The sequence below is a fragment of the Ranitomeya variabilis genome, chromosome 3, assembly GCF_051348905.1.
Source record: "Ranitomeya variabilis isolate aRanVar5 chromosome 3, aRanVar5.hap1, whole genome shotgun sequence".
Lineage (NCBI taxonomy): Eukaryota > Metazoa > Chordata > Amphibia > Anura > Dendrobatidae > Ranitomeya > Ranitomeya variabilis.
In genome coordinates, this window is record NC_135234.1 from 56,479,423 (window position 1) to 56,491,905 (window position 12,483).

General features: G+C 41.2%; 1 protein-coding gene across 4 annotated transcripts in view; it reads right to left on the minus strand.

Annotated features, from left to right (window-relative positions):
• ROBO1 (roundabout guidance receptor 1) overlaps positions 1–12,483 on the minus strand; it is a 1,469,611-nt gene that overhangs the window by 1,168,680 nt on the left and 288,448 nt on the right. The window lies entirely within an intron of this gene.

Below are 12,483 nucleotides of genomic sequence, written 5' to 3' on the forward strand. Positions count from 1 at the left end.
CCCAATCCAACACTACGAAGATATCACCTGGTGAATGTCAGAGCTTCTGCAGTAGCATCTAAAGATCCAGAGCGCATTACCCACATGTGTTTGTTTTTGTTTCTTAGATTTCCAACAAATATAAAATCTCGAATAATGCTAAAGATAGGCAATAGGGGCTCATGCATTGATAATTTTGCCATCAAGAGAAAAATTGTTATGGTACCATAACACAACTATTTTTATACATGCCAATCCAATATCAAACAATGAATGTTGCCAGTCATGCCCTTGCTTGTAGTGTTTTACATAACATTTTAGGCCTGGGCATAATACTGGCATAGTTTTATTTTACGACTGAATAATTGCATTCATATACATTTTGTAGCCAAGCAGATATGTAGACTGCAAACAAATAATTTTACTCATGTCATGGTATTAAACCTGGAATATAATCTGCATGCCTTGTAAAAATAGAATGGGCATAGAACAAAGAAATAAATATTAGTTTCATGGCTCCGCACTTAAACAATTCTGTTTAGTGGAGATGACCAATGACAGTTTAGATGTGACTAGTTTGTAAATTTCTGTGACCATTTTTTTAACTCTTAACCAAGAAATGTATTTTGTTCCTAAATGACCAGCCACTGTTTTGTGATGATTTTATTTTAATGGGCTACCAAAAATTGCCCATTTTTAAAACACATTTTTACATTTAAATACTTGTTTTAACATAAAAAAATTGCCTGTCCTTAAAATCAGCCCTGGAGGTAAGAGTTATTTTCCTTCTTGTATTTTTTCTTGTATGCAAATAACTGTCAGAGTTTTATCAGTGTTTTTTATCAGATTTTCAGCGGCTTTTGGTAATTTTTGGTTAGTTTTTACCATCAGAGCTTAATCAGTTTTTCTCATATGAAAAAAAAATGATGGCGATTTCTCAAGGCTCTATTATCAAACAAAACATATCACATGGATGGCATCCGAGTTCTGGCCTATTTTTCACGGATCTAGAGCCTTGCATTGGCTAGTTTGATTGGTGACTCAAAGAAATATTGGACAAGTTTCCATGATTTTATGTGGACCACTCGCTTTGCAATAATATCTAGAAATGTGAACAGCTCCATAGACTATAATAAGTAGAAGTTCTATGTGGGGAAAAACTTATGTCTGAATGAACCCTTGTGCTTTGATCTGCCTGAATCTCATATGTGAATCTGAATCAAAATAGATGTTTCTAATTATTTAATTAATATTCTTATTGCTAACGTTTTATATATTTTGATTTTTCTTTTTTCTTTCCATTAAACACATTTGTTGAGAAAATCTACTTTTTTCTTGCCTTTTTATTTCATCTTATCTTACAAATTGCTTAGATTTTATAATTTATTGCTAAGTTGACATCTTAGCATCTTGTGTTTGGCCTTGTCACCTGTGCATGCCACACAGGCTTCTGGCGGTGGGCCTAGTGCACGTGCTTCTCTGGGCACGCCAATTGGAAAAATGTCCCAAGCTAATAGCTGGAAAGCATTTAGTATAAAAGGAAACCTCCCTATTAGGGAGCTGCCTGGGCAAATCCCAACATTGTGCGTGCAACTGTATGTTACCAGGCCCCTTACACTATTTAAAGTTAGTTTGCAAACTGTTTCTGTCCCTGTATATCCATTATAGGGTACATACCCCAAAGCCACTCGCGTGGTAATTGAACTCTGCAGTTGCTTCAGCAGATGCCGATCACAAGGCCGCTCCAACATAACCTTAATCCTGGAGCCGCATTTGTCTTAACAGGCTCCAAACTCAGCTTAGTCAGTGACTCCAAATACAAAAGAGCGTACCTTTGGGGTCAGCAGCTGCAGTACTGGGGACAAGTTATTAATGGTATCTGGTGGCTACCTGCAGCTCAACCCTGTCTCCATCATCAGGTGCTCCAATCAAAACCAGGTAGCCATTTAGCTATGCCCCTGCTAGGCAAGTACTGCTTTGTTACACATTTGGACCATGAACCATGTGCGCCACCTGTGAGCATGACACATACAGTGGCATTAGTCAGCCAGATGAGTTTATAATAAAAAAACATATCTCTCATGTTGCCACTACATGGAATAGAGCAACTTCAAGACAGTAAAAAGCAGTACAAATAGTTTTACATATTGATGTATATCAGCAAGTGAAAGACAATAATATCTCTGGCTATTAAATGAGGTCTAGGGATACAGTTACCATAAGCAGCAAGAGTTCTCCTGGCACATTATTGTTCATGCCCATATAATAAATGAATGAGACATTGCAGAGAAACTTCCATATCCAAGTTGCATGCAGAACTTCAGCATTATATTGCCGATATTAGACATGTCAAATCAATACACAAAATGTTGTTATGAATTTACCCCTAAATTTGAATTAGCAAGAAGTCTTTGACGTTAAAGACATGTGACAAAGTCAATGTAATGCCTATTCAGCAGTGGATCATTGGGAATAAAACTGATCTCATTTTTTAATTTTGCTTTATGGTGTGGAAAGACTTCAAGGCATAGTAAATGTATTTTCACAGTAGGTTTCATTTGGACCAATATTTGCTTGCACCAATTAGAGCAAAACTGCCCAAAGGCCCAAATCTAATCTTAGGAAACTCACTCATTTATACGATACCTTCCTGATATTCCAACAGTGAGAAATCAAATTATTTGAAATCAACTTTTGGAAAAATTTTAAGTCCCAAGTTATTGGCCTAGGACCCAAAGCTCACATAAACACCCACTTTGAGCTACTTATGATTAATCTTTACTCCTCACAAGAAAATAAGTAAGATATCTAGGAGACAAACTGGGCTCTACGTTAAATGGAGGATTGCCTGTGATTTGGTGTGGATGTTATGAAACTTAAAATAAAATTCCCAATGCATAATTAGTATGAGGAGCCTACACCTCCCATGTGCCATTTGTAATACCTATAGCATCTGATATGCCAGATGGATCTTTGGGCTTCCTCCAGGACTAGGACCTGGGTGCAGCATCCATATCAGCAACCTATGATAGAATATTCAAGAAACCCGAGACTCCAGAGGATAATCCTTAAACATTTTGAAAATTATTCCATAAAATATTTTCAAAAATCACAATAATAGGAAGACACGGCAATGTTTCTGCAATATTTTGCCTTTCTCAATCCTCAAATTACAGTTATTACAGGATATTCTCCTGTTTTTGGCCTAGTGGGAGGCCCTACTGAGCAAGCACAGAATTTATCAATGGTGCATGAGACTTGGTCACTGGATTAAGTAAATTCTGCAACCTTTGGTGCCATATAACGTGCTACAGAATTTAGAAATAATATTTTCTGACAGGCATTAAAGATTTATCCTTTTTACACATTTACGTACAAATGGAAGCCTTCATGTTTGAATACAGTGTCCCACTCCAACTAAGCAAAAAGTATGAGCTACCATATTTTAATCTGCTGCACAATGTTTAACTGATATCCTGACTTTTGTTTCCTCTGTTTGCCCTGTAGCTTACCAATCTCTGTGCCCTACACGGATAACCAAGCCTCATCGGTATGAGATGCCAGAAATGTTAATTGATTCTTGACCATTCTCCATCCTTGCTTGTTCAGGAGATATACAACTGAATGTTGACATTTGATTTTCCTCTGCAAGTTCTGACTGCACATAAAATGATTCACATTCGTAAAAGGATTTTCGACAACTGACGTTACTGAACAGATTTATGAAGCAAACCTATTGCAAAGAGCACTTCAATGGTAATAGAATAAGCTAAACTGCTTACACAGCTGACTGAGAGAAAAGTTGCCCAATTCACTGCCAGCATATGTTTCCAAAAATGAAAAGTGACACTAAAGAATAGTGAAAAATAAATTATTAAAGGAACATCAACTGTAAATACAGTTATATTTTTGGGTACTGTCTCTACAAAGGACCAATTCTATTTATCAGAAAATTCAAAACAAGTCTGTCTTTCTCCACTTACGACCTTTAGCATTACCGCTAATTCCAGTCACATTTTAGCACACTTAGATATGATTAGGACCATAAAACAATATGATGTTCAAAAGTTTCTAATGGAAGAATATGTCATAATTGAGCAGTAATTGAGCCAATGCAGTTCCTACAGCTCCATAATGCAATTGTGTAAAGTCTTCTCTTTCAAGCCTTAACCCCTTCACCCCGAAGCCTGTTTTCACCTAACTGACACGGCCAATTTTTACAATTCTGACCACTGTCACTTTATGAGGTCATAACTCTGAAACGCTTCAACGGATCCTGGTGATTCTGAGATTGTTTTCTCGTGACATATTGTACTTTATGATAATGGTAAAACTTCTTCGATATGACTTGCATTTATTTGTGAAAAAAACAGAAATTTGTCGAAAATTATGAATATTTCGCAATTTTCAAATTTTTCGTTTTTATGCCCTTAAATTAGAGAGTTATATCACATAATATAGTTAATAATCAACATTTCCCACATGTCTGCTTTACATCAGCACAATTTTGGAAACATAATTTTTTTTTGTTAGGGAGTTATAAGGGTTAAAAGTTGACCAGCGATTTCTCATTTTTGCAACAAAATTTGCAAAACCATTTTTTTTACGGACCACCTCACACTTGAAGTGACTTTGAGGGGTCTATATGACAGAAAATGCCCAAAAGTGACACCATTCTAAAAACTGCACCCCTCAAGGTACTCAAAACCACATTCAAAAAGTTTATTAACCCTTCAGGTGCTTCACAGGAATTTTTGGAATGTTTAAAAAAAATTGAACATTTAACTTTTTTTTCACAAAATTTTTACTTCAGATCCAATTTGTTTTATTTTACCAAGGGTAACAGGAGAAATTGGACCAAAAAAGTCGTTGTACAATTTGTCCTGAGTAAGCCGATACCCCACATGTTGGGGTAAACCATTGATTGGGCACATGGCAGAGCTCGGAAGGGAAGGAGCGCCATTTGACTTTTCAATGCAAAATTGGCTTGAATTGAGATTGGAACCCATGTCGTGTTTGGAGAGCCCCTGATGTGCCTAAACAGTGGAAACCCCACAAATGACACCATTTTGGTAAGTAGACCCCCTAAGGAACTAATCTAGATGTGTGGTGAGCACTTTGAACCTCCAAGTGCTTCACAGAAGTTTATAATGTAGAGCCGTAAAAAAAAATTAATATTAATTTTCACAAAAAATGATTTTTTGCCCCAAATTTTTTATTTTCCCAAGGGTAGCAGGATAAATTGGACCCCAAAAGTTGTTGTGCAATTTGTCCTGAGTACGCTGATATTTCATATATGGGGATAAACCACTGTTTGGGCGCATGGCAGAGCTCGAAAGGGAAGGAGCGCCATTTGACTTTTCAATGCAAAATTGGCTGGAATTGAGATCGGAACCCATGTCATGTTTGGAGAGCCCCTGACGTGCCTAAACAGTGGAAACCCCCACAAGTGACACCATTTTGGAAAGTAGACCCTCTAAGGAACTAATCTAGATGTGTGGTGAGCACTTTGAACCTCCAAGTGCTTCACAGAAGTTTATAATGTAGAGCCGTAAAAAAAAATTAATATTAATTTTCACAAAAAATGATCTTTTTGCCCCCAATTTTTTATTTTCCCAAGGGTAGCAGGATAAATTGGACCCCAAAAGTTGTTGTGCAATTTGTTCTGAGTACGCTGATACTTCATATATGGGGATAAACCACTGTTTGGGCGCATGGCAGAGCTCGGAAGGGAAGGAGCGCCATTTGACTTTTCAATGCAAAATTGGCTGGAATTGAGATTGGAACCCATGTCGTGTTTGAGAGAGCCCCTGACGTGCCTAAACAGTGGAAACCCCCACAAGTGACACCATTTTGGAAAGAAGACCCCCTATGGAACTTATCTAGATGTGTGGTGAGCACTTTTAACCCCCAATTGTTTCACTAAAGTTTAGAATGTAGCGCTATGAAAATTAAAAAATCATTTTTTCTTTCCACTAAATGATGTTTTAGCCCACAATTTTTTTCCCCCAAGGGTAACAGGAGAAATTGGACCACAAAAGTTATTGTCCAATTTGTCCTGAGTACGCTGATACCCCATACATTGGGGGGAACCACTGTTTGGGCGCACGGCAGAGCTCGGAAGGGAAGGAGCGCGGTTTGAAATGCAGACTTAGATGGATTGGTCTGCAGGTGTAATGTTGCATTTGCAGAGCCCCTGATGTACTTAAACAGTAGAAACCCCCCACAAGTGACCCCATATTGGAAACTAGACCCCCCACGGAACTTATCTAGATGTCTTGTGAGAAATTTGAACCAACAAGTGTTTCACTACAGTTTATCACGCAGAGCCGTGAAAATAAAAAATATTTTTTTTTCCACGAAAATTATATTTTAGCCCCCACGTTTTTATTTTCCCAAGGGTAACAGGAGAAATTGGACAACAAAAGTTGTTGTCCAATTTGTCCTGAGTACACTGATACCCCATATATGGGGGGGAACCACTGTTTGTGCGCACGGCAGAGCTCGGAAGGGAAGGAGCGCCGTTTGAAATGCAGACTTAGATGGATTGGTCTGCAGGTGTCATGTTGCATTTGCAGAGCCCCTGATGTACCTAAACAGTAGAAACCCCCCACAAGTGCCCCCATATTGGAAACTAGACCCCTCACGGAACTTATCTAGATGTGTTGTGAGAGCTTTGAACCCCCAAGTGTTTCACTACAGTTTATAACGCAGAGCCGCGAAAATAAAAAATATATTTTTTTCCACGAAAATTATATTTTAGCCCCCACGTTTTTATTTTCCCAAGGGTAAGGCTGGTTTCACACTTGCATTTTTATCTGCATGCGTTTTTTAAAAAAACGCATGTGTGAAAAAACGCATGTAAACGCGGTAAAACGCATGCGTTTTATAGACGCATGCGTTTTTATAGAAAAACACAAGAAAACGAGAACAAACCAAAAAACCCTAACCCTACCCCTAACCCTAACCTGAAATACGTGGCACTGAAATACGTGGCACTGAAATACGTTTATATACATATATATGTATATAAGTGCCACGATATTTCAGTGGCCACGTATATAAGTGCCACGTATATAAGTGCCACGTATATAAGTGCCACATATATAAGTGCCACGTATTTCACGTAAATGCCACGATATTTCAGTGCCACGTATTTCACTGAAATATCGTGGCACTTAAATACGTGGCACTGAAATATCGTGGCACTGAAAGACGTGGCACTGAAATATCGTGGCACTAAAAGACGTGGCACTGAAAGACGTGGCACTGAAATACGTGGCACTGAAATATCGTGGCACTGAAAGACGTGGCACTGAAATATCGTGGCACTGAAATATCGTGACACTGAAATACGTGGCACTGAAATACGTGGCACTATGACTGTCAGAAAATGTTCATTAAACGGTTAGGGGTGAGTTTAGGGGTAGGGTTAGGGTTAGGGTTTGGATCCCTTTATCACCTTGATGGTGGTGGGTGACTTTTCAGTGTGTGTTCTGTTTTTTTTCTATAAAAACGCATGCATTTTTAACGCAAACAAACGCGTTGAGATCGGACGCCATGTTGCGTTTGGAGAGCCCCTGATGTGCCTAAACAGTGAAAACTCCCCAATTCTAACTGAAACCCTAACCCCAGCCCTAACCCTAGCCCTAACCCCAACCCTAACCCTAGCCCTAACCCTAGTCCAAACCCTAGCGCTACTTTCACACTAGCGTTTTTTTGCATACGTCGCAATGCGTCGTTTTGGTGAAAAAACGCATCCTGTAAAGTCATCTGCAGGATGCGTTTTTTCCCCATAGACTAACATTAGCGACATATTGACACACGTCGCAAGAGTCGTGCGACGGTTGCGTCGTGTTGTGGCGGACCGCCGGCAGCAAAAAACGTTACATGTAACTTTTTTTGTGCCGACGGTCCACCATTTCCGACCGCGCATGCGTGACTGGAACTCCGCCCCCACCTCCCCGCACCTCACAATGGGGCAGCGGATGCGTGGAAAAACAGCATCCGCTGCCCCCGTTGTGCGGCGCTTGCACAGTATGCATCGGTATGTCGGGCCGACGCAGCGCGACAGCCCTGTACCGACGCTAGTGTGAAAGTAGCCTAACGGGAAAATGGAAATAAATATATTTTTTTAAATTGTATTTTTTTTCCCTAACTAAGGGGGTGATGAAGGGGGATTTGATTTACTTTTATAGTGTTTTTTGGGCGGATTTTTATGATTGGCAGCCATCACACACTAAAAGACGCTTTTTATTGCAAAAAATAGTTTTTGCATCACCACATTTTGAGAGCTATAATTTTTCCATATTTTGGCCCACAGAGTCATGTGAGATCTTGTTTTTTGCGGGACGAGTTGACATTTTTATTGGTGCCATTTTCGGGTACATGACATTCTTTGATCGCTTTTTATTCCGATTTTTGGGAGGCGGAATGAACAAAAATCAGCAATTCCTGAAATTCTTTTAGGGGGGCGTTTATACCGTTCCGCGTTTGGTAAAAAGGATAAAGCAGTTTTATTCCTCGGGTCAGTATGATTACAGCGATACCTCATTTATGTAATTTTTTTATGTTTTGGCGCTTTTACACAATAAAAACTCTTTTATATAAAAAAATAATTGTTTTTGCATCGCTTTATTCTGAGCGCTATAACTTTTTTATTTTTCTGCTGATGATGCTGTATGGCGGCTTTTTTTTGTGGGACAAGATGAAGTTTTCAGCGGTACCATGCTTATTTATATCCGTCTTTTTGATCGCGTGTTATTCCACTTTTTGTTTGGCGGTATGAGAATAAAGCGTTGTTTTTTGCCTCGGTTTTTTGTTTTTTTTACGGTGTTCACTGAAGGGGTTAACTAGTGATATAGGTGGGGTCGTTATGGACGCGGCGATACTAAATATGTGTACTTTTATTGTGTGATTTTTTTTTTTTTTTAGATAAAGAAATGTATTTATGGGAATTTTTTTTTTTTTTTCTTTATTTAGGAATTTATTTTTTTTTATTTATTTTTTTACACATGTGGAAAAATTTTTTTTAAACTTTTTTACTTTGTCCCAGGAGGGGACATCACAGATCGGTCATCTGACAGTGTGCACAGCACTCTGTCAGATTATCGATCTGACAGGCACATTGCAGAGGCTTGCCGGCGCCTGCTATGAGGAATTCTCAGCAGATGCCGGCAAGCAGGGTCATCTCATGACCCGGAAGGAGTCCCACGGCCATCTTGGATCCGGGGACTCCTTCCAGGTCACCGGAGCAGTGCGATCTCATCGCGTTGCTCCGGTGGGAGAGCGCAGGGAGCCCCCGTCCCTGCGCGATCCCCCTCTATGCCGCTGTCACTATTGACAGCGGCATCAGAGGGGTTAAATGCCCGCGATCGGTGATAGCGCCAATCGTGGGCATTGCTGCGGGGTGTCAGCTGTCATATACAGCTGACACCCGCACCCGATCACCGCGGCGCTCAGCGCGAGACCTCGGTGATCAGGGCGCCGTACTAGTACTGCGGCTGTCAGTAATGCAGTGCCGGCAGCGCTGTACTAGTACGGCGCATGTCGGGAAGGGGTTAAAAGGTTTTACTGGGACCAAAAGTCAAATGATGTCCACCATTAACTTTCTTCCAAATGTTTGCTATTTGCAAAAATAAAAAATGTTGTCTTTGTTACACACTGGCAATCCATTTCTGCCTCCTTGCTGCTGCCCCCTGTTTTTGCTGCAGTGATGATGGCACGACTATAGCAATTGACTGCTTCAGTCAATGACTGCACTTAGAGTTCATGTGGGTGAAGATGGTACAAGATAAATGAGCCCAAAATCTTTCCTGCAACAGTCAATACATCAACTCTGTCATAAACGACAGGCAATTGTGGAGAAGTGTTGGGGGTAAAATTGAACTATATTGGCTAAAAGAAGAAATTGTATTTTGTTATTGCCCAGTGAGAGTTTCCACCTCTTTGCTTTTCCAAGCTGTCAATGATGTAACATCTTTTCCCCTGTCAGGCTCTCCTCTGGCTCCTATAAATATACAAATTGCCATAGCTAACATCAACTACAATGGAAGCTAGAAATGCTGGATATGTACACTGAGTGCCAAAAGGTGGAATGGATGGGTTTGTCAGCTAGTCAGGAGCTGTCTATGAGTCAATGCCAGGTAAATAAAAATTTTTTACAGGACCCTGGTCCATCAAATATGAAGACTGTGAACATATTTCTACCTGCCAGCATCCCTGGCTCCTTTTCTGATGAGTAGGAATTGCACAATACACACATGGTGTTGCGTTTGACCTATTAAAACTTGGAAAAGCAAATATTTTTGTCTGTTAGTACCAGGCATAAGGTATAGGAAAATAAGTATTTGATACACTGCGGATTTTGAAAGTTTCCCCAACTGCAAAAAATGAAGAGGTCTGTAATTTTATTGTAGGTACACATAAACTGTGAGAGACAGAATCTTAAAAAAAAAACTGAAAATCACATTGTTTGACTTTTACATAACTAATTTGCATTTTATTGCATGTAATAAATGTCATGATCCAGGCTGGGGTTTCTTTCTTGCTATTCTTCCCCTGGTCTGTTCATTCAGGGGTTAACCTTCTGTTAGGTGTTGAGTTCCCACCGCTGCAAAGGGGGAATCTCGAACCACCTTTGCTGCGGTCTTTCATTCTCCTCCAGCTGTAATGGAGCCTGCTCAGCAGAGACATCAGTCCCAGCGCCTGGCTCAGGCAGATACTGTGCATTTGGTTACTGCGGCCCTGCCAGGTTCAGCCAATATAACCAGTGCTGATCTGCGCCGAGCAGGCGCTACTGGTGCTAAGTCCTTCTTTTCTTATTCTGAGCATGTTCAAGGGAAGACCTCTCATTGGAGGTTGGGGGTCACATGCTCAGGTCCTGTAGCAGCTCCTATTGGACCACTAGGAAGGTCCCAGAGAACTACAGCTATAAAAGGTTCGCATGGCCGCATGGCCATGAAATAGTATAAACCTGTTATCGTGTGTGTGGATGTATGCCTGTTCTGGTGATTGCTTCTTAAACATTCCCATTCCTAGTGTTGTTGAATGTTCGCGAATGTTGGAGCTACCTAGCGCCTGACAGTGCTATCCAAGCACAAGAGCAAGATTTTTACTGCATCAGATCAGCAGCAACCACCAGTGTGGCGCCATGCGTAATTAGTGCGCTTTCCTGGCCCTACTCAGGGTGGTTAGTGGCGTCCATCAGAGCAGCGCTGTACGCACTCTCATGTGATAAACGTTTATTTAGTTTTCCCCTGGCACCTCAATAGCTGCACAGAGCACTAGTTGTCTAGAGGGACTCTTCCCCCACTCCTTGAAGCAGAGTTCTGTGATCTTGTCCTAGTGCTCACTTTGTGGTTCAATGACCCTGTGAAGCAACAGGGTTCGTCTCCATTTTCATACCGGGTGAAGCTAACCCATGTGTGATCACATTATACCCCCATATTGTGTCTGCCATTACCGAGCAGCAGGAGTTTCTCTGCACGGTGGACCAGGATACCTTCCGTATTATTCTTAGGTGTGCTCCGCTAGCCCTAACACTTTCCTTGCCTCGCTTTAGGATATGTTTTGCTATTTCAGTCAACGGCTGCCTGCAGAGAGCGTCAGCTATAGTTCTTGCTCCCGGCTTGAGCGACTGACCCTGTTTCACCCTGTTTGGCCTCTGTCTATTTTCTCAGTTCCCTTACCTTCCCATTCCTGCTTCCCCGCTCATCTAGCTGTGTGCTCCCCGTGCTGTGACTTTTGGAATCTGACCTGGCTTGTCCTCTGACCTGTTTTCCTGTCTCACGTCTCTGGCATCTCTGCTCTTAACTGTCTCTGACTTCTTTGGCTTTTATCTGACCACATGTATTGCTGTTTCTCCTGGTACTGCGTCTCCTGTCCATTCCTGACCCAGCTTGTCTGACCACTCTCTCACCACCTAGTGGCGCCTGCACTGCCGCATGGTAGTGTTACGCCGTGTGTGCTACCTATCTTCCTCCAAACACGGCGAGCAGAGTTAAATGTGGTCTCTTCTGACCACATGACCTTTTCCAATCCCTTCTCTGAATAATCGAGATGGTCATTGGCGAACTTAGAACGGACCTGGACATGTGCTGGCATGACCAGGGGGACCTTGCGTGCCCTGCAGGATTTTAATCCATGATGGCATTGTGTGTTACTACTACAGATCATTGACCAGGTCCTCCCTTGTAGTTTTGGGCTGATTCCTGTCCTTTCTCAGAATCACCCTTACCACACGCGTTGAAATCTTACATAGAGCTCCAGACCAAAGAAGACTGACAGTCATTTTGTGTTTCTTCTGTTTTCTAATAATTGTGCCAACAGTTGTTGCCTTCTCACCAAGCTGCTTGCCTATTGTCCTGTAGCCCATCCCAGCCTTGTGCAGGTCTACAATTTCGTCCCTGTTATCCTTAGACAGCTCTTTGATCTTAGCTATGGAGTAGATGATGGAGTGTAATTCATTGAGTGTGTGGACAGGTGACTTTTCTACAGCTAGCA